This window comes from Leptonychotes weddellii, chromosome 6, assembly GCF_054177405.1.
Source record: "Leptonychotes weddellii isolate Sample4059 chromosome 6, ASM5417740v2, whole genome shotgun sequence".
NCBI lineage: Eukaryota > Metazoa > Chordata > Mammalia > Carnivora > Phocidae > Leptonychotes > Leptonychotes weddellii.
In genome coordinates, this window is record NC_138374.1 from 48,387,142 (window position 1) to 48,409,789 (window position 22,648).

The following is a 22,648-nucleotide window of genomic DNA, read 5'->3' on the forward strand; positions in this document are numbered from 1 at the left end:
CTTCCTGCCTAGTAACAGATATGTACTACTCAAATTCAGAGAATAAATGGCACTTTTCCCTCATACTTATCTTCAAGAGGAAAAAATGTATTTATCTTTCAGATGTGCAGAAAAAACATTTTTCCTTACGTAAACAGTACCATCTAATTGTGATATGTTTGTGTCAAAGTTAAATTCCTTGAGTGTAATAATTACATTATACTTATGTAAAGGAATGTTTTTATTAAAAAATGTTTTTATTCTTAGGAGACACATACTGAATTTTTCATGGATGAAGAGCCAATGATGTCTCAAAAGGCTCAGTGGGAAAACAAAATATACACTGGCAAAATATTAACAATTAGTGAATCTAGGTAAAGATGTCCATTGTACTATTCTTTCAAATTTTCTGTATATTTGAAATTTTTCAAAACAAAAGGTTAAAAAGCAAAGCATTTATTAAAAATCCCAAAATGCTGAGGTTGATGGGTTACTACAGACCAGGGAACTGCAAGTGCTAAATACTTAGAATATTTTAAGTTCCTTGAATGAAAAAAACTTTCCTCTTTAACTTCTTTTATTTATTTTGGCATTTTTATACTTAGTATACTGGTGTCTAAACTTACTGATGAGTATTTACTATGTTAGGGTAAAAGAAATAGTGGGAAATAGGAGTCACAATTAATGAAAGGACTAACAACTTTTATCTTAACATTGTGTGTGTGTTTCTTAGTCTTCCCTAAAACCCTTGCCTAAAAAAACAGATGCTTAATTTTGGGACACTCTGAGATCTTCAATACTCCAAAGCTAACCTAGGTAGAGGAGAGAGGGAAAGTAAGAAATTTCTTGATGATAAAACTCAAATAGGTGCTGCAAGATTCACGCTGGGTTATTTTCTTGGTCAAAACAGTGCAATACCTAAGTGGGGGCCTAGTGATGACAGATTGGCAGTGGTTCAGGAGGTTTACTACCACCCCCACATCCTCGAACGGGGGGGTCTCAGTATTTCCCTCCGTGTTTCTATATGAAACACAATGTTAATCCTTAACCTCTATCTTTTATTAAATAACTATGCAAAAAGGTACCACAGGTTTCAAATACATAAAAGAGACAGATTTGTGTATAGGCCTAATAAAAATGGTTTTCTTTCCTCCTTTCTTTCTCTATTGCCACTCTCTCTTCTCACCAAAATGGCAGACTTACTGTGAAAGCTATCTCCTCCAAGCTTTTCAGTTGAACTACATATGACTTGCGAGTTGTAAGGCCTATCCTCGTTTACCCCAATTTGTCAAAATGATGAGAATTGATTTAAATCCCTCTCTGCTGTTGATTTTTAAAGATGCTGGTTATAGTTAGGAGCCAGACACTATTCTCCATGGGGTTCTCTCACCAAATTTTCAAATGGCATCTGACAAAATACCTTTTATCTTTTTTTTTTAAAGATTTATTTATTTATTTGATAGAGAGAACAAGAGACAGCATGGGGGAGCGGGCAGAGGGAGAGAGAGAATCTCAAGCAGACTCCCCACTGAGCGCAGAGCCCAATGTGGGGCTCTATCTCACAACCCTGAGATCATTACCTGAGCCGAATTCAAGAGTCAGATGCTTAATCGACTGAGCCACCCAGGTGCCCCAAAATACTTTGTATCTTTTTCTACCTTTCCCAGCAGAAGAAAAGTATTATAGAGACATGACAGAGTCAAAACCGGTATCTGTTTATACAGTGAATTAATGTTCCTATAAAAAGAAGGATTAAGAGTATTAAGAGGTAGAAGTTACTTTTATTTCTAGTGTATGACTTTCAGTGCCAATATGTTTAAGTGTCATTGAATAGCAGCATTTAGATAATGCTCTGAGTGAATGCTTTCTATGGCTTGACAACACAAGCTCTTTGAGGATGGCCAGAATATCACATTCCCCCTCTTTGAATTCAACACTACTAAATAATTTACAAATCGATCTTCAGTAACAACTGCAATAAATAAAAGCTGGTCAATTCTACAATCAGGGTGTGTTAAAGGAGTTCAAGTTTCTAAAATGGACATAATCATAGAAATCAGAAGGCCAAAGGAAAACGTTAGTGGTTTCTAGGAACAGTACTTTTGATATTATCTTCATAGAGTAAGTTAGCAAAACGCTGTGAATATCATTATTACCACAACAGAGGAATCATGGTTTGCTCACTCTTAGCCTATCCCCTCCTACTAATCATTCTACATCTGAAACACATGAAATTCTGAAAAGTCACAGAAGAGGACGATGACCTAGATTACCAGGAGGAACTTTTCATTCTAAATCACAATCCTATAATATACCCAGAACAGCTGCTCAATTATGAGCTATTTTAAGTCTTTCAAGTTCTCTGCTCCATTATTGTCCTATCATCTAATTCTTTTCCAAGAGGGAAGTTGAACACTTGTCCATTTTGCCTGTTTTCAAAGAGTTATTTTCCATTCTACAAAATTCTAAAAGAACAAAGCAAGTCAAAATATTACCCACATTTAGAGATTAGAGTTACGACTTGATTGCATCTTATTAAAGTACTTAGTACATGCAAGGCACTCAATAAACGTTAATTCTCTTTGGGAAAGAATTTCAGAGCCCACTGTATTAACCAAGTCCATTAAAATCTCTCTCTACTACTCTCCCTCTATCACTTAATAATACAAAATAATATACTTCCAATTTTTTCTCTACTATTCCAACTAGACTGCAAACCCTTTGAAAAATGCAGAAACAGTGTCATGTACTTCTTTCAGTGTTCATATACACTAACTACTTTATAATTGTAATGTTATAGACAGCAATAATTCTAATATCCAAGGCCAGTGCCTATTGCAAGTGACACCTAAAGAAGAGATTCAAATGCTTATCCAAAATAGTATTAGGTTTCCTTATAAACTATGAACAAGCCAGCATACCTCAGGCTATTGTTAAGGTAAAGTCGATAAAACCAAACAATATTGGCACTCTGCAGGGAAAGGCTATGTGATGAGATGGAATGAGCTACGACTAAAGAGTTCTATTACTGTATTGTGTAAACGGTGGCAGTTAGAAGGGTAAGAAACAAACATATCTTAGGCAGTATACCTCCAAGATAAAAACTTAGTCACCATAATTATTTTGCATGTAATGTATATACACAGGGTATTTGCTTTGCAATAGAGAGGCAACAGAGTAACCAAAGTTGAAGGGAGAGAACCAATGTAAGACTATTTTTCTGGGTGCTTCTGTGTTAAACTGATTTTAGAGTGTATGCTGGGGGAGGAGGGTGAAGGAAACCAGCTACAATAAGTAAATGTACATTCACAGCAATGAAAAGAAATAGAAAAAAATATTGGTAATAAGTTTGCTGCATAACACTTTTTATTAATCAAACTGTTAAATGCAACTATTTAAATTATAACATTATGCTACCACTCCTCATCCCACTTCTACGGGTTTGCCTGGTTGCCCAGAAGATTTTTTATAGGGAAGTTCAGTAACTTCACCAGGTTATATTTTAGTTTTAATCATTCTGAATTAGCTAACTTAAAAGCACATACCAACTGGCTGTAAGGGAATACCCTTCGGTTACTGGAGTATAGGAAACCAGAGGAAATTTCCTTTTACTTAAATGACTATTAAAAGTTCTACTGTGCAACCAAATAAATCTCCTTTTATTTTTTGCTCATTCTAACATATCCTTACATGTTCTTTCTAGAGTATATTAAAAATTTCATTAAATTATCTGAAGAAAAAAATCTAAAATGTAAGACTTGCTAACGGGTGCTGCATAGATGACACACTGGTCCCTAAAAGACCCCTCTAGAGTTAAGAAAAAAATTATGAAAAATACTATGAGATTGGAGCAATTTTTTAGCCATGTTCAACTCTAAGGCGCATTTATGATTCCTCACTATGAATGATGAAGAAAGGAGCACATTTATACTTCTGTCCATCCCCTTCCCCACCTATTTTTATAATATTGAGGTTTATAAATTTACAATTTATTTTGAAAGTATAATTTCCACTGAAGTATACAAATTCTGTAATGAAATGAATTTAAATTTCTTATTAATCACATTGTTTTTGCCATGGCTTACTTCTGAATTCTTTATTCTGATTCATCTCTTGATTACGTCTATTTCATCATGATGTAATTTGCTTTAAAAGGTCTTACGGGTGTATGTTTGTTCAGCTTTTCCACGCTAGTGTACATCCATGCATGCATTGTATTTATGCTTCAAGTATTTGGCTGGTTAAAAAATCTCAGGTGAAACCTCAGGACGAGGTAGGATTCCTCCATTGTTTTCTAACACTGGACCTACTTTAGCTTCTTTCTAAACAAGAGACAAGTTCTATCCCTATCCCACTACTTAGATGTCTACAGAATTCTTTTTTTAAGTTAATAATTTGACTAGGATATGCCTTGATATCAGTTCTTGTACATCAGTTGTTCCTAGGCCATAGGGTAGTCATTTTGATTCAAGGTTTTATTTCAGGAAAAATTTTCTTCTATTGTAACTCTAAATGTATTTTTAGTTCCATTTGTTGTTTTCATCAAGAACAGAGGTCAGCAAACTATGAGCAAATAAAATCCAGCCCCAAACCTGTTTTTGTACATAAAGTTTTACTGGAACACAGCCATAGTGTCTATAGATGCTTCTGCACTACAAAGGGCAGAGCTGACCAGCCGCAACAGAAACTGCAATGACGGCAAAGCCTAAAATATTTACTATCTGGCCCTTTACAGAAAAAGTCTGCTGACCCCATGCTTGTATCTCCTTTGGTTTCCCTTCTCTTCTTCTCTAATTTTTATATGTTCTTATTTAATGTTATATAATTTCCTCAAGCCTCTCAGCCATGTCTGATTACATTTACTCTCTTCTTAAAATTTCTAATGCGGTTTTCATTACTCTAATTGCTTTTCTTTTTTCTCTTGTATTTCTTTCCTGAGGTTTGCCCACTGATATTTCATCTCCTTCTACTGTCCTATTACCTCTTCTTAACATTTATGTTGGAGAGGTTTTAAAAAATCATACTGTATTTTCTTTAACAGATCATGTCTATCATTTCTTTGTGTCTATGAGACCTTTTGGAACTCCAATAAAGCCTCACCGGTTAGACTTTTTAAAGTAATGTAACACTTTGAGAGAAACCAGTACATTGCTTGGGTTTCCCAGGAGAGGTTCAGCATCCTCCCACATGCAGAGTAGATTTCACAGTATATAGCAAGTTAAACTTCACTGTTTCTAATTTGGGCTTAGCCTTGTGCCTAATTTCACTAATGATGGACTTCTTTTCTATTTTCTTGTCTTTTTGTTTTTAGTGAGTTTCAAAGGAGAAGCGAAGAGCAAAAACGGTCTTCACTCTGCTACCTTTAACTGAAGTCTCCTCCTGACACATTATATTTTAAGATGAGCTAATCTTCAAAGAAATAAATTATAAGCTTGACAGGTTTGAATGCATCAGGTAATGAAAGAAAAAAAAATCCAGCATCAGCAGTGTGAAAGAATTGCTTAGAAGACGACTGTGCCAGGAACAACATTTGTTTGGAGCTCTGTTTGAGCAGTCGTGCCAAATCAGTTGTGAGACTTGGATTAAAAGTAGCTGCAGAATGTTGTACTATAAAACTTCCACAGCATGTTTACAATTAAGTTTAGGATTAGGATTAGCAGTTCACCTGAATATCACTTTATAAAGTCCCTTTTGCACTCTTCCATTTGATTTAGCACTCATTTGTCGACATACATGTGTATAATTGCATTTCTTTTTTCATCACTTGCCACTCCGGATGAAATATCCCCTCCAATTTTAGGAGGTTAGATTAGGTGATTTTTTTTTTTTTAAGATTTTATTTATTTATTTGAGACAGAGAGAATGAGAGAGAGAGCACATGAGAGGGGTGAGGGTCAGAGGGAGAAGCAGGCTCCCTGCCGAGCAGGGAGCCCGATGCGGGACTCGATCCCGGGACTCCAGGATCATGACCTGAGCCGAAAGCAGTCGCTTAACCAACTGAGCCACCCAGGCGCCCAGATTAGGTGATTTTTAAGGCTTAAAATTCTTTGGGTCTAGATATTAAAATATCATGCTGTTAGTTATGATACACACTGTTCAGTATAAAGCTGAATTATATTTTTTATAATATTTTATTTATTTATTTATTTATTTATTTATTTGAGAGAGAGAGAAGGGGAGGGCAGAGGGAGAGGGAGAGAGAGAATCTCAAGCAGACTCCGCACAAAGCCTGATGCAGGGCTCAATACCACTATCCCAAGATCATGACCTAAGCCAAAATCAAGAGTCAGACACTTAGCCCACTGAGCCACCCAAGCGCCCCTGAATTTTTTTTTTTTTTAAAGATTTTTTATTTATTTGAGAGAGAGAATGAGAGAGAGAGAGAGCATGAGAGGGGGGAGGGGCAGAGGGAGAAGCAGACTCCCCGCCGAGCAGGGAGCCCGATGCGGGACTCGATCCCAGGACTTCGGCATCATGACCTGAGCCGAAGGCAGACGCTTAACCGACTGAGCCACCCAGGCGCCCGCGCCCCTGAATTTTTAACACATCTATGTATAGATCAAGGGACATAAAACAAATAGACTTACAGGTGATTAGTCTGTATAGTTTCCAAATTACTTACAGGAATCATGTATTATTTCACAATCAGAAAAAAAATCACAAAAATATGCTACATATAGTACAGACAATCAAAAGATATGACAATCAAATTAACAAACACTCTTACATTTCTTTCCCAAGTTTTGCCTGATTTTTTAATCACCTTCTGTAATTAAAGGTTTGGTTTTCTGCAGTCTTCAGAGTTGTTCACAGCTCTGTGTCTTACATCTTACTGCTGGTTGATGTCTTTGTGCATAAAAAGATCCTCTGTCTCTAAGTGTTAATATCCAAATTGGTGGTCAGCAGCTCTCACTAGCAGGCCATGGCTGGCTAGATCATTTGAATTTGTGTTACAATGGGTTCTACTCATCTTGCTAAAAGCTGTCTCATTTCAGCTTCCTATTGGGAATCTGTTTGGATTCCCGACATGAGTCATCCTCAGTATATAAAAAAATCCAGAATGTGGGGCTGAGATAGTGAGCTAATAACTAGACTGTGTGCCAAGTGCTGGCAGCAGTGAGCCCTCATGCTATTTAATGTTTAGTACAGCTTAGAAATGACACTGATGAAAGTGATCCCGGAATCAGATGTGACAGTTAAAGCACATTTTGAATCTCCAAGTCTCAAAGATGACTAAATTGTCAAGTTGCAGATCTTAAGTTTGCTCAAGGGTTGGATGTCCTGCTCTGCCAATCTCCCACAGGAAACTAACAAACAGACAACATAAAACCCAAGAATTTGACAAAACATTATTTAAACCAGTAATGGGAAGAAAGCTTACTTCCTCTTTGCAACAATTTGCCCCAAATTGCAATGATAAGTTTAGTTTACAGCATAGTTTCAATAATGAATACATCTTTAAAGATTACTCACTAGAGACCAAGTTCCTTTGCCCCTTCACATTCTGTATTCAACCTCTTAATCTCTTTATAAAATTCTGTTCTCTCTGGTCACTGGATCAGAGTTCCCTTTTCTTCCTTTTGTCCTGTCTCTTGCTCTGCCCACTGTCTCTACCTCAGGTCGATAATGAAGAAATCTTGAAATTTCAAATTAAAAGCATTAAACTTCCTATGCTAAAGAAAAAAAGCACTAAACACATCAAAAATGAATAGGTATATATGGGTTGGTTTTTTGTTTTTGTTTTTTTTTAAGATTTATTTATTGGAGAGATGGCACCCGTTTTGGCAGGGCGGGGGGGGGGGGCGGCGGGCGGGGATGGCAGAGAATGAGAGAATCTCAAGCAGACTCCCTGATAAGCCTGAGCCCAATGTGGGGCTTGATCTCACAACCCTGAGATCATGACCTGAGATGAAATCAAGAGCTGGATGCTTAACCGACTGAGCCACCCAGGCGCCCCATAAAATATGTTCTATATGGGAAATTGCCTTTAAATATATCTAGTACCTAAATGACAAGGAACACAATCTTGACTGAGTGAAATTTATTTTTTTCTGGGGAAGTAAGGCATATACAGGGGGGTGCTTCAGGTTGTGTCTGTGATGAAGGACAAGACATCATTTAGAATTTTATAGGTACCAAAATAAGACTGAGAAGCCAATAGGGTCTTTTGGTAAACTCTGCAAAAAAAAAAAAAATTTACATTATCTTGAGAAATTATCATTTGTCTTTAAGGATAAGTTGGTTAATATGAAACTTATTTTTCAAAAATCTAAACATCCTCATTACTCAATCCTTGAATACAGAGATAGAAAGCAATCATTAAACAATAAGCTCAAAGACAACTTATGCATTTTAATAAATAGCATGCCTCTGTATCAAACTAAACTGAGTTTGAGATTCCCTTCCCCCTGCTCTGACATTCTAATGCATTGATTGAGAGAACAGCAAACAAGGATTGGGTAGCAGCCTAGTCAAGAAAAGAAAATCCAGGGGCACCTGGGTGGCTCAGTCATTTGAGTGTCTGCCTTCCACTCGGGTCATGATCCCAGGGTCCTGGGATTGAGCCCCACGTCGGGCTCCCTGCTTGGCGGGGAGTCTGCTTCTCCCTCTCCCTCCCCCTAACTCTTTCTCTCTCTCTCTCTCAAATAAATAAAATCTTTAAAAAAAAAAAAAAGAAAATCCACATGTAACAATAATCTGAATGACGTGCACTGATTTTACAGTACAAATCTTACTGAATGGCTTAATAAAAGATCAAGTCTACTGGTAGATCTCTACTACCCAAATAACTACAACAGGCACAAAAACATGCTTATCTCATAAAAATGCCAATTCAGTTCAGCAAAAAACATACATGTACACATGAACATATCAAGATGTCAACAAATGATATTTTGGCTCATTGATGCTACAATGCAAGTTTTCTTTAACATAATGACATTTTCTCAAAACCACCACCACTATAACAAAACTGAAAAGGCAATCTGGACTTAAATCTTATCATCCACTATTTTGTAGCCTATCTTTCCTATATTATAAATTATGCATTTTTGTTTTAAGAAACCATCAGTAAAAATCTGTGTCTAAACTCTCTTGTTTCAAACCGTGACCCCAAGGAGTCAAGTAATAAAGTGTACACTGAATAGATATTACTAAAAGCATGTTAACAGGTTTCTTACTTGGTGTAACCAAAAGAAATTACCATGTCGTTTCAGTATTGTCCCTCAGCATATCTAGGGTCTAACCTCCTTGCTTTACTATTTCTACTCAGTATAAGTCTTATTTTAGTTATGTTCTCTAGGGTCTCTCTCAGCTTCCTTAATGGCCTAGACCCATTTTGCCAACCCTTACTTCTGGTAAGTCCATTCCATCAACTCCTGTCATAGGATGAAGCAAGGACTATAAAAAAGGGCAATATAATTGTGTTAAATGACATCACTACAAATTCATGTTATCCAACCTTAGCTAGATGGCCCTGAGGTCACAAATGGTTTTGAATCACAGCTCCCCCATTTACTAGCTTTGCGATTTTGAGCAAGTTCTTTACCTCAAACCTTAGTTTCTGCATCTATAAATCCAGATGTTGTGAGATGTCAAAGGACTAATGTATAAAAGCAATGACACTCAAAAACACTAAACAAACAGAAAAACCTTGCTATTATTAATTACTCCTGCAATAGCCTCCAATCTTTTGTCCTTCTAATAAACCCACAAGAGTACACCAGTCATCCTTCTAAATAAAAACTGGTTGATACCATCTTCTCTTGAAAACACTTTCACTGGCTTTCCACAAAATTAACCAATCTCAGCTCTTCCTCAAGGTCTTGGAAGGATACTTCCTTCTAAAACATACCTAAAAAATGTGGGTTATTAAAGGTTTATTTCCTTTTTCTAACAGCTGTCTATCCCATGAATATGAGGAATTCACCTGAAAATTTAACAAAAGCTTTTGGACACTTCATTCTTGAGTCAAAATTATAAACATTTTCTTGGGATTCTGCAAGGTTTCTGAAGTTTGTATTTCTGATGCCCAAGACTGCTCCTGCCTCACAAATTTCTATAGTATATTCATTTAATTTCAGGGCAAAGATTTGCCTCATTTGGCCGGTAATGAGCTCTGCATCATGAGCCAAAGACAAAAGAATCTGGCTAAGTTTCAGAAATTGCAGGTGGAAGAAAAGGTAAGCCAACTGCTAAATATAATGACGAAAGAAACATAATATCCATTACTGGTGGTGATATCTGATTGTAAAACATGACTATTCTTTAAATTCATGTTATTCTTTTCCTAAGTATTTCTTAGAGAAATCATCTATTTATCATCAAGTAAAATAAGTGTGTCTAAAGATTACTGCAAAGTTTCCTATTTCATGTTGCTTATTGACTAGACTGCATTTAAGTGATTTGCTTCTATTTGGAAAAATAATTAGATGTTTAAGTAAGTAAATGGAATCTGGTTAGGGATCAGTGATTTTAAGTTTTTTTTTTATTTCATCACTTTTTCCTACTAGTAACTTATAAATACATGTTAATAGAATGTTATTTTATGAACTGTCCATGTTCCTGATGGAGAAAAGGGAAAAGGTTCTCAGCACCCTATCTTCTTTTGGCTATCCCTTAAAACATCCACTCAACACTTCAATAAAAAGTCCAATGTCAGGTCTATTTTCTGAGCAAATCTTATGTGTGTGGGGAAGGGAGGGAAAGGAGACAGAGGGTATATGTATATATGGAGAGAGCAGTAAAAGGCAGAAAAACCAAAGTATTAGATTCACTATTCCAATAAACAATTTAAAACTGAGTTTCCTGGGAGCTAAACTTTGGGCTTTGATTATATTATGACGATTAGCCTCCTTTTTTAATAAAAATGACCAAAAAAAGAACTCTATAAAGTTGAGCAAATTTTATTTAGTTTTCCTGGCTTAGCCCACATCAAAGTTATTGGCTCCAAAGAAAAGCACCTTTCGTGGCTTGTTGTTGTTGTTGTAAACATTTCAGAAAAAGTTCACCTCGCCCAGATGAGAAGTCATTAAAATATTAACAATAGGTAACATATTTCTCAAGATTCTCATTTAGGTTTTATTTCAGGTGATTGTGTTGTTAATGAGGAATTATTACAAAGTCTTCCCCCCTCCACTCCCTAAAGCTGAATCATCTTACCGTGGTATTTATTTATGGCCAAAGTCAGGTTTTAAACTCACCTAGATATCCAAATAATAAATGAAAATGCTGCTCCTGTGTGTGAAAAGCAATACAATCATTATTGTTTCTCAACACCTTACCAGAGCAAAGGTCACTCTTTAGAGCTATAAAAAAGTGTAACCTAGATGAACTGGAGTAATGATATGAAACTCACCTCTACATTTCTGTCTTACACTGTGCTGGTGCAAAGAAGTTCTGTGCTGCCAAGTGACATCAGGATAGATGGGACAAAGCTTTTGTATCATTTCAAAAAGAAACAAACAATGGTAGGAGATTGAGTCATCACACCAACATATGTATGCTGAACTCACAAGAATCTGAGCAGTGGTAATCAGCGCCATAATCATATTTCAAGTTGGCCAGTTAATGTTAGTAAAACATTACCACATAAAATTAAGGCCACTTGAATTTTGCTAGTTTTATAATATGGTTTTATAGCGATATAGGAGCTAAGTGCCTCTCTGACCTTATTTTGTAGCTCTGTACCTCTTCACTCCATGGGTCCCAGCTCAATGCCACCTTCTACTTCCTCGAACTGGCCAAGTCTGCTCTGATCTTATGGCCTCTCATTAATTATTTGTCTCTGCCCGGAATATTCCTTCCATAGATTTTCAGATGATTGGCTCTTTCTTGTCAATCAGGTTTCATTAAACATCTCTCCTCAGAAGAGTCCTCCCTTTCCATCAATCTGAAGTAGCTCAAAGTGAACACAAGAATGTGAACACAAGACTCTATTTTATTCTTGCCACTTCTCACTATGTGATTCTCTTAGTGATTGGTTTTTGTCCCTTTCCCTTCTGCCTACACCACCACTAGAACACAAGATCCATGACTGATTCAACTATTTGTTCCTGTCCCCAACACCAGTGTAACTGGCACATCTTAGACATATTTGTTCAAATAATTACTGCGTATTAGAATGAATTAATGAATTAAAGGCTTCCACATACCTGCCTCAGCCCATTGCGGCCTAGTACCTGCCTATGTCTGGCTTCATCTCACATCAGCCTTCTCCTCACTCTGTACTTCAGTGCACACTGGTTGTTTGTAATTAGTTCAATTCTACATTCTCCTCTCTAGGCACAGGGTCTTTCCCCATCCAGTCTGTTTAGAGAAAGACCCCCATTTATTCCTTCATCTGATTAATGCCTATTCATTTTGCAGATCTCATTCAATCACCCCCTTGTATAACCAGACTAGGTCAAATCCCCTTACCTAATGTTTGTTTGTTTTTAAAAAGTTTATTATTTTTTAAAAGATATTATTTATTTATTTGACAGAAAGAGACACAGCGAGAGATGGAACACAAGCAGGGGGAGTGGGAGAGGGAGAAGCAGGCTTCCCACCGAGCAGGGAGCCTGATCTGATGCGGGGCTCAATACCAGGACCCTGGGATCATGACCTGAGCTGAAGGCAGACGCCTAACGACTGAATCACCCAGGCGCCCCTATTTATTTATTTTTAAATAATCTCTACACCCAACATGGGGCTCAAACTCACCACCCCGACATCAAGAGTTGCATGCTCTTTTTCTGACTGAGCCAGCCATGCATCCCATTACCTAATGCTCTTCAAGTTTTTCATCTCTCTCTTTAAGCACTTAGGAAATTATAATTTTACATTTATTTTTTTAAAGTTTATTCATTTTTAAAAAATTATCTCTACACCCAATGTGGGGCGTGAACCTATGATCCCAAGATCAAGAGTTGCACGTTCTTCCAACTGAGCTGGCCCTGTAATTTTACATTTAATTGTGAGATTATTTGATTAATATCCCTTCCTTTACTGGACTGTAAGCTCCATGGAAGCAGGAATCATGTCACCTTTACAGGGCATGGCACAGGGATGCCTGGGTGGCTCAGAGGGTTAAGCATCTCCCTTCAGCTCAGGTCATGATCCCAGGGTCCTGGGATTGAGTCCCACATCGGGCTCCTTGCTCGGCGGGGAGTCTGCTTGTCCCTCTCCCTGCAGCTCCCCCTACTTGTGCGCTCCTTCTCTCTCTGACAAATACATAAAATCTTAAAAAAAAAAAGACTCGTTACAGTGCGTGGCATATAATAGGTACTCAGTATGTACTTATTATATGTATAAATATCTGTGGAATGAAGAAGGAAAAGAAAACGTAAGAGAACTTTCCTTAATCTAAGTAAAAAAGCTTTCTCATTGTATAGTTCTCATTTAAATGAAGGCTTATTCTGGGACTTAGAGTGGTTCTCGGGGTCTTTTTCTTTCTCTTTTTAAAGAAAACATTACATATCTAATATTACAAAAGAAAAACAGAAATTTGTTTTGGGACGTTAAAAGTTCCAAACTGGTATTTAAAATAATTCTTTTAAGTTTATTTATTTTAAGTAATCTCTACATCCAATGTGGCACTCTAACTCAGGACCCTGAGATCAAGAATTGCATGCTCTTCTGACTGAGTCAGCCAGGCACCACCCCAAATTGATATTTTTAAAGCAAAATCTCAACATCAAGTTTTTAGACTGCTTAAAAAAGTTAAACTGAAATTGGAGGGATAGTGCTAACAAAAGTAGAGATATGTAAACAATGTACCCTCTAATTGATACAATAGAAAATATATAGAATGTATTCTTGCCAAAAACTGAACTGGAATCTGACCTCACCTCTATATTTAATTAACAATGTGTAAGAATACAGGAGATATGGAAATATATGTTAAAAGATGCCACAAGGACTAGCAAATTCTTCTACAGCATAAATGCCCTGATTTGTTCAACAAAAAAAGGGCAAGGATTCAAAAAAATGTAAGTGGAGATTCAGTTCTCATTGACACCTAGTCAAAATGGAAGTTCTCTTCTGTCAGAAATATATTCAGTAACACATGCATACAATTATAATGCACCATACCCTTTTTTGTTGTTCTGGGAAATAGCACAAAATAGAATTAATCAACACTCCTATTTGGAGTAATACTGAAATGAATGCATCTGTGTGTGAATTTACTTGTTTTGTTTGCATCCCAACTACCCACAAGAAAAAGCAAATTGCAATCAACCATGCTAAAGGAAAGACTAAATTAGCTTTTACCCTCTACAGAAAATTATCTTAGAAAATTGTCATATGAAGAAGGGATCTAAGAGTATGAAGACAAAAAATGTAGGAATAAAAAGTATTATAGAAGTGTGTCAGGCAGTTAATTAATAAAAAATGTATTTGTTGGCTTTTAAAATGTGTAAATTTGTGGAGCCCTTTTCTCATTCTAAATAAATATTCACTTACATTGCTAAAAAAAAAATGTGAGGGATGAGGAATTTACAGATTAAAACAGAATTTAATGTATGGTCCTCATTTAGATTCTGCTTCAAATGAACCAACTCTGGGGGCGCCTGGGTGGCTCAGTTGGTTAAGCGACTGCCTTCGGCTCAGGTCATGATCCTGGAATCCCGGGATCGAGTCCCGCATCGGGCTCCCTGCTCAGCGGGGGGTCTGCTTCTCCCTCTGACCCTCTTCCCTCTCGTGCTCTCTGTCTCTCATTCTCTCTCTCTCAAATAAATAAATAAAATCTTTAAAAAAAAAAAAAATGAACCAACTCTGGGGCACCTGGGTGGCTCAGTTGGTTAAGCGTCTGCCTTCAGCTTGGGTCATGATCCTGGGGTTCTGGGATGGAGCCCGGTATCCAGGCTCCCTGCTCAGTGGGAAGTCTGCTACTCCCTCGCTTTCTGCCCCTCCCCCTGCCCGTGTGCTCTCTCTCACTCCCCTCACTCTCTCAAAAAATAGTCTTAAAAAAAAAAAAAAAGCAGGGATGCCTGGGTGGCTCAGTGGGTTAAGCATCTGCCTTCTGCTCAGGTCATGATCCCAGGGTCCTGGGACTGAGTCCCACACTGGGCTCCCTGCTCAGCGGGGAGTCTGCTTCTCCCTCTGACCCTCTTCCCTCTCGTGCTCTCTGTCTCTCATTCTCTCTTTCTCAAATAAATAAATAAAATCTTAAAAAAAAAAACAATAGGGGTGCCTGGGTGGCTCAGTCGTTAAGCGTCTGCCTTCTGCTCAGGTCATGATCCCAGGGTCCTGGGATCGAGTCCCACATCGGGCTCTCTGCTCGGCAGGAAGCCTGCTTCTCCCTCTCCCACTCCCCCTGCTTGTGTTCCTGCTCTCGCTATCTCTCTCTCTGTCAAATAAATAAATAAAATCTTAAAAAAAAAAAAAAAACAATAAATGAACTAACTGCAATAAAACATTTATGGACAATTAGGAAAATTTGAATAATTACTAGTTATTTGATGATACTAAGAAAATATTGTTGACATTTTTAGATGTGTTGTGGTTATCCTTGTCAGAGAAATATATTGAAATATTTTTTGAAAATGGTATAATTTGTATAAAACAATCCTGTATTTGTGTGTTATGTGCAAGTAAATGGGTAAGGGTAAAGATGAGATAAGACTGGCCACGTGGTTAATAAATGATTAAGATAGGTAACTGGTACATGGGATTCATTATTCTTCTATCATAAAAGTTTTAAATTTTCATGATTAAATATTAAGAATATAAAATGGAAGCTTAAGGTTATTTATTGGAGGATAGGAATTGAATAGATTTAGTGATTCTCTAAGAAAAGCCTTCAAAAACAAGCCCTTTTCAGAGTTTTTAACATGGATAGATAAGTTAAATAGCAGAGGATGCTATGAGGAACAAACTTAACAACCCAGATTTGTGAGTTTGGATTTGTGTGTGTGTGTGTGAAATATTTGTTCATTCTTTCCACTTAGACATTATTAAATAAAAATTCTGCAGCTTTTGTAGGCTCGCTGAGTCTCTATTATAAAAGGCAAACAGGGGCGCCTGGGTGGCTCAGTTGGTTAAGCGACTGCCTTCGGCTCAGGTCATGATCCCGGAGTCCTGGGATCAAGTCCCACATCAGGCTCCCTGCTCAGCAGGGAGTCTTGCTTCTCCCTCTGACCCTCCCCCCTCTCATGTGCTCTCTCTCTCTCTCTCTCATTCTCTCTTTCAAATAAATAAAATCTTTAAAAAAAAATAGTAAATAAATAAAAGGCAAACAGAAGATAGAGGAAAATGAGAGCCAACTAGATGAAGAAATACAGGAAAAATTAGAACTGCTAATTGATTCTGTGAAAAAGTGGTTTCTAAAACAAAGACACAAGCAGGAAAAAAAAAAAAAAGCATCTACTGTATAATCTATATTGTCTACCACAACAACCTAAGTAAGAACAGATTACTCAGATGGAAAGACCCACCTAATTTTGCTCCTGAAAAGTATTCTGTTTTAAGCCTATCTTCTCTGACAATAAAACCCACAAAGAAGAAAGAGGGGGAAATAGAATATTATTCTAAGAGAAACACAGAAACAATGAGTCATGAATAACACAAATGAAATATACAATTCTCTTGGCATGCAGCCTGAAGGTTGTATGGGGAACAGAGCCACTGTTGATTAAGGTGCAGTGAAAAGCTGCTCAATGCAATTATTTGGGAGTTATAAATATTTCAAAATAAATTTGAGTGGTCATGTTTTTGTAAAGGATTGAAGAGATTTACCATATCACTTTTCATAGGCATTTACAGAATAAAGATATGTATATAAATATATTATTTTAATGTTCAAATAAAGGCATGAAACACAAAACAGAAAGTGAAGCTTTAAGGGTTATGCAAAGGAATCAATGTTGGGTTTTTGTTGTTGTTGTTTTGTTTTGTTTGCTTTTAAAAGCAAAAACTGAACGATGAAGATATATACATAATAAATATATTTGAGCAGGGTAGGCTCTGAGAACTGCGGCTATCCAAGAGGCTAGAGCAACTGAGTACCTTTACCATAATTTTTCTTTTCACTCCATTTCTAATGAAGTTAAACATTTGTAGGCCTCACTTAGGTTCTTCCCAGTTTCACTAAAGGACCTTTAAGATATTGTTCAGAAGCCCTGGTCAGAGCGGTTAGCTTTGTGTCACTCATAAACCTTTATCTTGATTTATATCAAGAAAACTCAAAGAGGCTTGATTTATATCTCAATTAAATACAAATTTATGTTTAAGTAGAAACGGGATTAACAAAATTTCTTTGTCTTATTTTTTATTCCTACTCTAGACTCACTCAAAATGCTGAAGGGGTGCCTGGGTGGCTCAGTTAGCTGGGCATCTGACTCTTGATTTCAGCTCAGGTCATGATGTCAGGGTTGTGAGACTGAACCCCATGTTGGGCTCCATGCTGGCCATGGAGCCTGCTTGAGGATTCTCTCTCTCCCTCTTACTCTGCCTCTCCCCCAACCCATTCGTGTGCACCTGTGCACTCTCTCTCTTGCTCTCTCTCTAGGAAAGAAAGAAAGAGAGAGAGAGAAAGAAAGAAAGGAAGGAAGGAAGGAAGGGAGGGAGGGAGGGAGGGAGGGAGGGAGGAAGGAAGGAAGGAAGGAAGGAAGGAAGGAAGGAAGGAAGGAAGGAAGGAAGGAAGGAAGGAAGGAAGGAAGGAAGGAAGAGAAAGAAAGAAAGAAAGAAAAAGAAAGAAAGAAAGAAAGAAAAAACGCTGAAGTTACTGAAGCAAGGATAGATGACTGTCTCAAAGGAGGCAGGAAAAATCCTCAGGATGCTCTAAGAGTCTGTCTCTAGAATCATCTGCATCAGGAAATGCCATTTATGGCCTTCAGGATAGAATGGGCCAACCTCTCAACTGTGGAAGTTTCCATTTTTTAGTTGAACACTTGGTATTAACAATTCCTTAAAGGCCACATATGCATTCTTAAAGGAAATCTTACACAAATGTGGAAAAGCATGCTTAATTAAGAGTTACCTTGAATTAATTACCTAGAACCCTCAGGAACCAATATGTTTCTTATTTTCTACTTTTAGAATAAAGTGGTAATTTTCAAAAAAAAAAAACAAAGTGGCAAACAATTACAGAAGACAACCTTCTAAGATGTCTCTGGGTCAAAGTCAGTTCAAGCCTCTCAAAAGGAAGTTGGGTACATGGATGGAACATGTGACCAGTCAGAAGGCCAGAGTTCTAATGTTAGCTCCAGAACTGGCCAAGACTGTGACCTCTCTCAAGTCCCACACTTCTCTCTGAAATTCAGTTTCTCCATCTGTGATGTGAGAACTGGATTAGATGATCTTTAAGATCCTTACTATAAAATTCTACCTCATCATCCTTGATCCTACAGCTTCAACAGTATAATCCTAGATGATGAAAAATAAATTTACATTTAAAATAACGTCCCTGAAGGACCTGACAATATAATCATTCAAGTAAGAGTCACTTATATTAACTACACTGTACCTATAAAATCAACAGAACAGAACAGATCTTTTGGAAATATTTCAGCAAAAAGGACTGCAAGTGTTATGAGTCAGTACTAATTATCCAGAAACTTATTTAATCGGTCAGAACCTCTTGTCATGTCCATTTGGAAAGCACTTTAAATTTCTATCACACAGAAATAGTTTCCTAGCTTAATAGGTGATACTGTATCATAACACTAAAAGTACTATAAATTTTCTAGAGGACAGTGTTCAAAGAACTATGACTATGGTCTCTACCCACCTCTATCTCTCCAAGTTAATGACAATATGCTTAACTTTCTAATTTCTCCTTTCACTGCAACAGTTTGAAAAATAATCCAACACCTAAGATTTATGTACTTATTTGCATGTGAATTATATTTCAATTAAACATTTTTTTAATGCATACGGGCAAGATTTTAAAAAATCATCCAAACACAATTCAATTCAAAGATTTTGCTGGGAAAATACAATTTTCTCTTTTATTCAGCATTCTGTTAGAGAATGTTTGCTTTTATTATCAGTGATTTTCAGGCTTTCAAATGAAGAGAATAACTACAAGGATGTAATTTTTAGACAGGGTAGATGTATGAACTCATTAAGTCATTCGGTAAATAAATCTTGACTTGCTGATTCATGAACAAGAGGCTTTTCCATCTTTTTGCATTGTCAGAATGATTATAAAAAATAATTAATAGAAACTGATGATCCAACCAATATATTTCAAAAGCAATTTATTACATACATCACAGTGAAATGAGTTAGGTTTTCTCCTACATGATTAGAATAAAGAGATTTAGCAGTATCTAATGTATGCTCTTTGCCCCAATGATTCTGCTTTCAAATATTTTCTGTACTGAACTTGTCACAACTATACAGAGATATGAGTGTTCACTAGAAAACAGTTTCATGAAGGCTTGAACTTAGTTTTGTTTACTACTGTGTTTTCAAAACCAAAAATAGTGCTTGGCACACAGAGGATACTCATTAAATATATATTGAAAAATGAATGTTTACTGTGGCATTGTTTATTATAGTGAATATTTGGAAACAATCTCAATAAATTATGATTTATCAATACAATGAAATACTACACAGCTGTTAAAAAGAATGAGGTTGATCCATATTCACATCTGTGAAAAGAATATATCATGGAGATCTTAGGTGCAAAAAAGTTACAAAATTTAGTATGATTTTAAATTTGTGTTAAAATACATAGTATGATTCTATATTTGCACTTAAAATATATTCACAAATTTTATATGCATAGAGAAAAGTCTGGAAGAATCTATATCAAACTGTTAATGGTTTTATCTCTAAGCGGGGGATGACTTTTGCTTTCTACTATGTAACACTTCTGCATTGCCTATTTACTTAAAAAATATCACATATTACTCTAATAAGAAAAGATTTCTAAATATGAAAAAAAAATTAAATGCACAAAGAAGAAAGTTCTGGGAAGATGCAATAAAATTACAGTAGTTATCTTTTTTTTTTTTTTTTAAAGATTTTATTTATTTATTTGCGAGAGAGAATGAGAGACAGAGAGCACGAGAGTGAGGAGGGTCAGAAGGAGAAGCAGACTCCCCGCTGAGCAGGGAGCCCGATGCGGGACTCGATCCCGGGACTCCAGGATCATGACCTGAGCCGAAGGCAGTCACCTAACCGACTGAGCCACCCAGGCGCCCCTACAGTAGTTATCTTTGGGTGCTGAGATGATGGGTATTTTCCCCTTTAAGCATTTAGTTTAGTAAAAAATAATGCCACACTGAGTAGTTTTCTTTTCCCTTTAAGCATTTCCATATTGTTCATATTGTATGCATCACTGAATAGGAATTATTTTTGTAGTTAGGGGAAAATAACAAAAAATTTTAAAACCTCAATATAGTAAATTACATTAACACTGTTTTACCATCAAACTGAAGTTCACAGAGGTTAGATTACATGTACAAGATCACACAGCTAGAAAGAGATATCTAAGGCACTCCCCCAAGAGTAATGATTCACAACAAAGATATAACAATTGTGAATATCTATGCACCAAACAGCATAGCAGCTATTTATCATAAAGTAGAAAAAGTAGGAGATACAAAACACACAGAAACATATTAGCAGTAACAAGAGACTGTCACTTCTTAGACCACCAGAGATAAAGTAGACAAAATAAGGAGGAAAAGGCTACTTAATCTAGTTAATAAACTAGAACATGTATGCATATAGGTATGTAAGTATGTTCTGTACCCTGAAAATTAAAAACAAAACAACCTCACGAAATGCCCATGTAACATTATGAAAACTAACCACATTAAGTCACAAGGAAAACCTCAATAAAGTCCAAGAAGTAGCAAAAATAAAGAGGACATTCTTTAATCATAGTGTAATAAAACTAGAAATTTTTAACAAAACCAGAAAATAAACTTCTATCTTGAAATTTTAAAACTCTCTGTTAAACAATTCTTGGTCAAAAAGGAAATAAGGATTGTTTCAATTTCCCTGTTAAGGCTTTGGCCTTGCCTTAGATTAGATGGGATATCTAACAGTTAAATGCTTTTATTATTTGAGAAATATTAAATTTCTATTATTGAGAAATTAAATATAAATATCTCTATAACAGTTAAGTGTTTCTATTATTTGAGAAATATGAATATTAAATATTAAACCGCATATAGTTTAAGGCAGGGGTTTTCAGAGTAATAGACCTGGGTTTCCTAGTGTTTCATGAGAAATCCCTGGTGAATTAATGAGCTCTAACAGATACAAAGGGGCATTATTTTTAACCATACTATTCTCTTGTGCCAAGAAACAGATACTACATCATAGGTGTCTCATCAGAAGCCAACATTTCCAGTCATGAGGAGCTATGATCAAATTGGGCGATGAATAAGTAAGTATGCTCATGTATTACTTCATGTTAAAGGAAAATTTGGCCCAACTCCTGGAGTGTATTTTTCTTGGAGTTACGGTAGATAGAACTTTAATATTATAATAGATTTAATACTGAAATAGATATACTTAGTACATAGTTGAATAAAAAAATGTATGCAAGCTTCAAACATAAAACATGTGATTTCAGAGAAACTTCACACTTGCCAAGGACATCCCTAGGACCCTGAGGGCATATACTTCTCACTTTCTATAGTTAGGAATACTTGACAGTAGCTTGAAAATTACCTAGTATAGTGACTTTTTTTGTTATGATGCCAGGTGAGATCCAGCAAAATAGACCAGGAGGTAGCTTTTGTGGATAAACAAAGTATTCATAAAGTTAAAGGAAAACAATTTTGAAAAAAAAGTTTCAGTGCACAATTGTAGGTAACCAAAAGTACCATATAATGCCTCATTTGTTTGGCATGGTCAGAAAATTGAGTGTTCCACATAAGAGTCTGCCATGAAACTAAAGCCTATCCCTTTAAGCATAAAATCTTTTCAACTTTTACATTTCTTTCCTTGGAAGAATTCCTAAAGTATTTTTACTTTAACTTTTTATTGTGGAAAATTTTAAGTATATACAAATCTATTCTACAGTGAGTCCCCATGTACCCATCACCGAGATTCAACAATTACTGACTCACAGTTGTTCTTATTTCATCTCTTGTATACCTTATTTCCCTCGAATTATATCCTGTTATACACTAATATTTTAATACCTCTAAAAGATAAAATTATTTTAAAAACATAATCACAATTATATAAAACATAATTACAATTAGTAGTTTCAGTGGAAAATATTCTACGATTTACTCCTTTTACTTAAGTATACTGATTATGAAACAACTTCTATTTGACAATCCGGAGTCCATATTCCTGGACGTGGGGTGCTGCCATATTAGAAACCTAAAACATGTGGCCCTGATTCTGGGATGTGGTGGCAGGTGGAGATAGGGTGGGACTTAAGGAGGCTGTTGCTGACAGCTTAAAGGTAAGTGAGGAAAAGTTTATCAGAAGCTAGAGGAAATATATGTAGTGGTGGAAATTTCAGCAATATTGCCACTTACAGTAATGTGGAAAATAGGAAACCTACCCTAATGAACTCAATGTTCTAGCTCAGGAGATTTTTGGGCAGAGTTTTAATGGTGCTATCTGTCTTTTCCTAGCCGTCTATAGTAAAACACAAGTGTAAGAGATAAGCTACAAAAAACAAACAAAAACTGTCATTTTTTTTTTTAAGGAAATATACACAACCTAGGATTTGCTGGGTCTGAAAATAAGACTTTTTCTC

At 36.3% G+C, this 22,648-nt stretch overlaps 1 protein-coding gene and 1 long non-coding RNA gene across 2 annotated transcripts in view; both read right to left on the reverse strand.

The window, feature by feature from the left end:
- The window catches only part of MCU (mitochondrial calcium uniporter), a 191,246-nt gene that overhangs the window by 66,089 nt on the left and 102,509 nt on the right, over positions 1 to 22,648 (reverse strand). The window lies entirely within an intron of this gene.
- On the reverse strand, positions 8,252 to 14,521 carry LOC145722200 (uncharacterized). Its single transcript, XR_014146296.1, has 2 exons — positions 12,070 to 14,521; positions 8,252 to 12,022 (listed from the first exon to the last, which is right to left on the reverse strand). It is a non-coding gene; the product is annotated as an uncharacterized LOC145722200 (long non-coding RNA).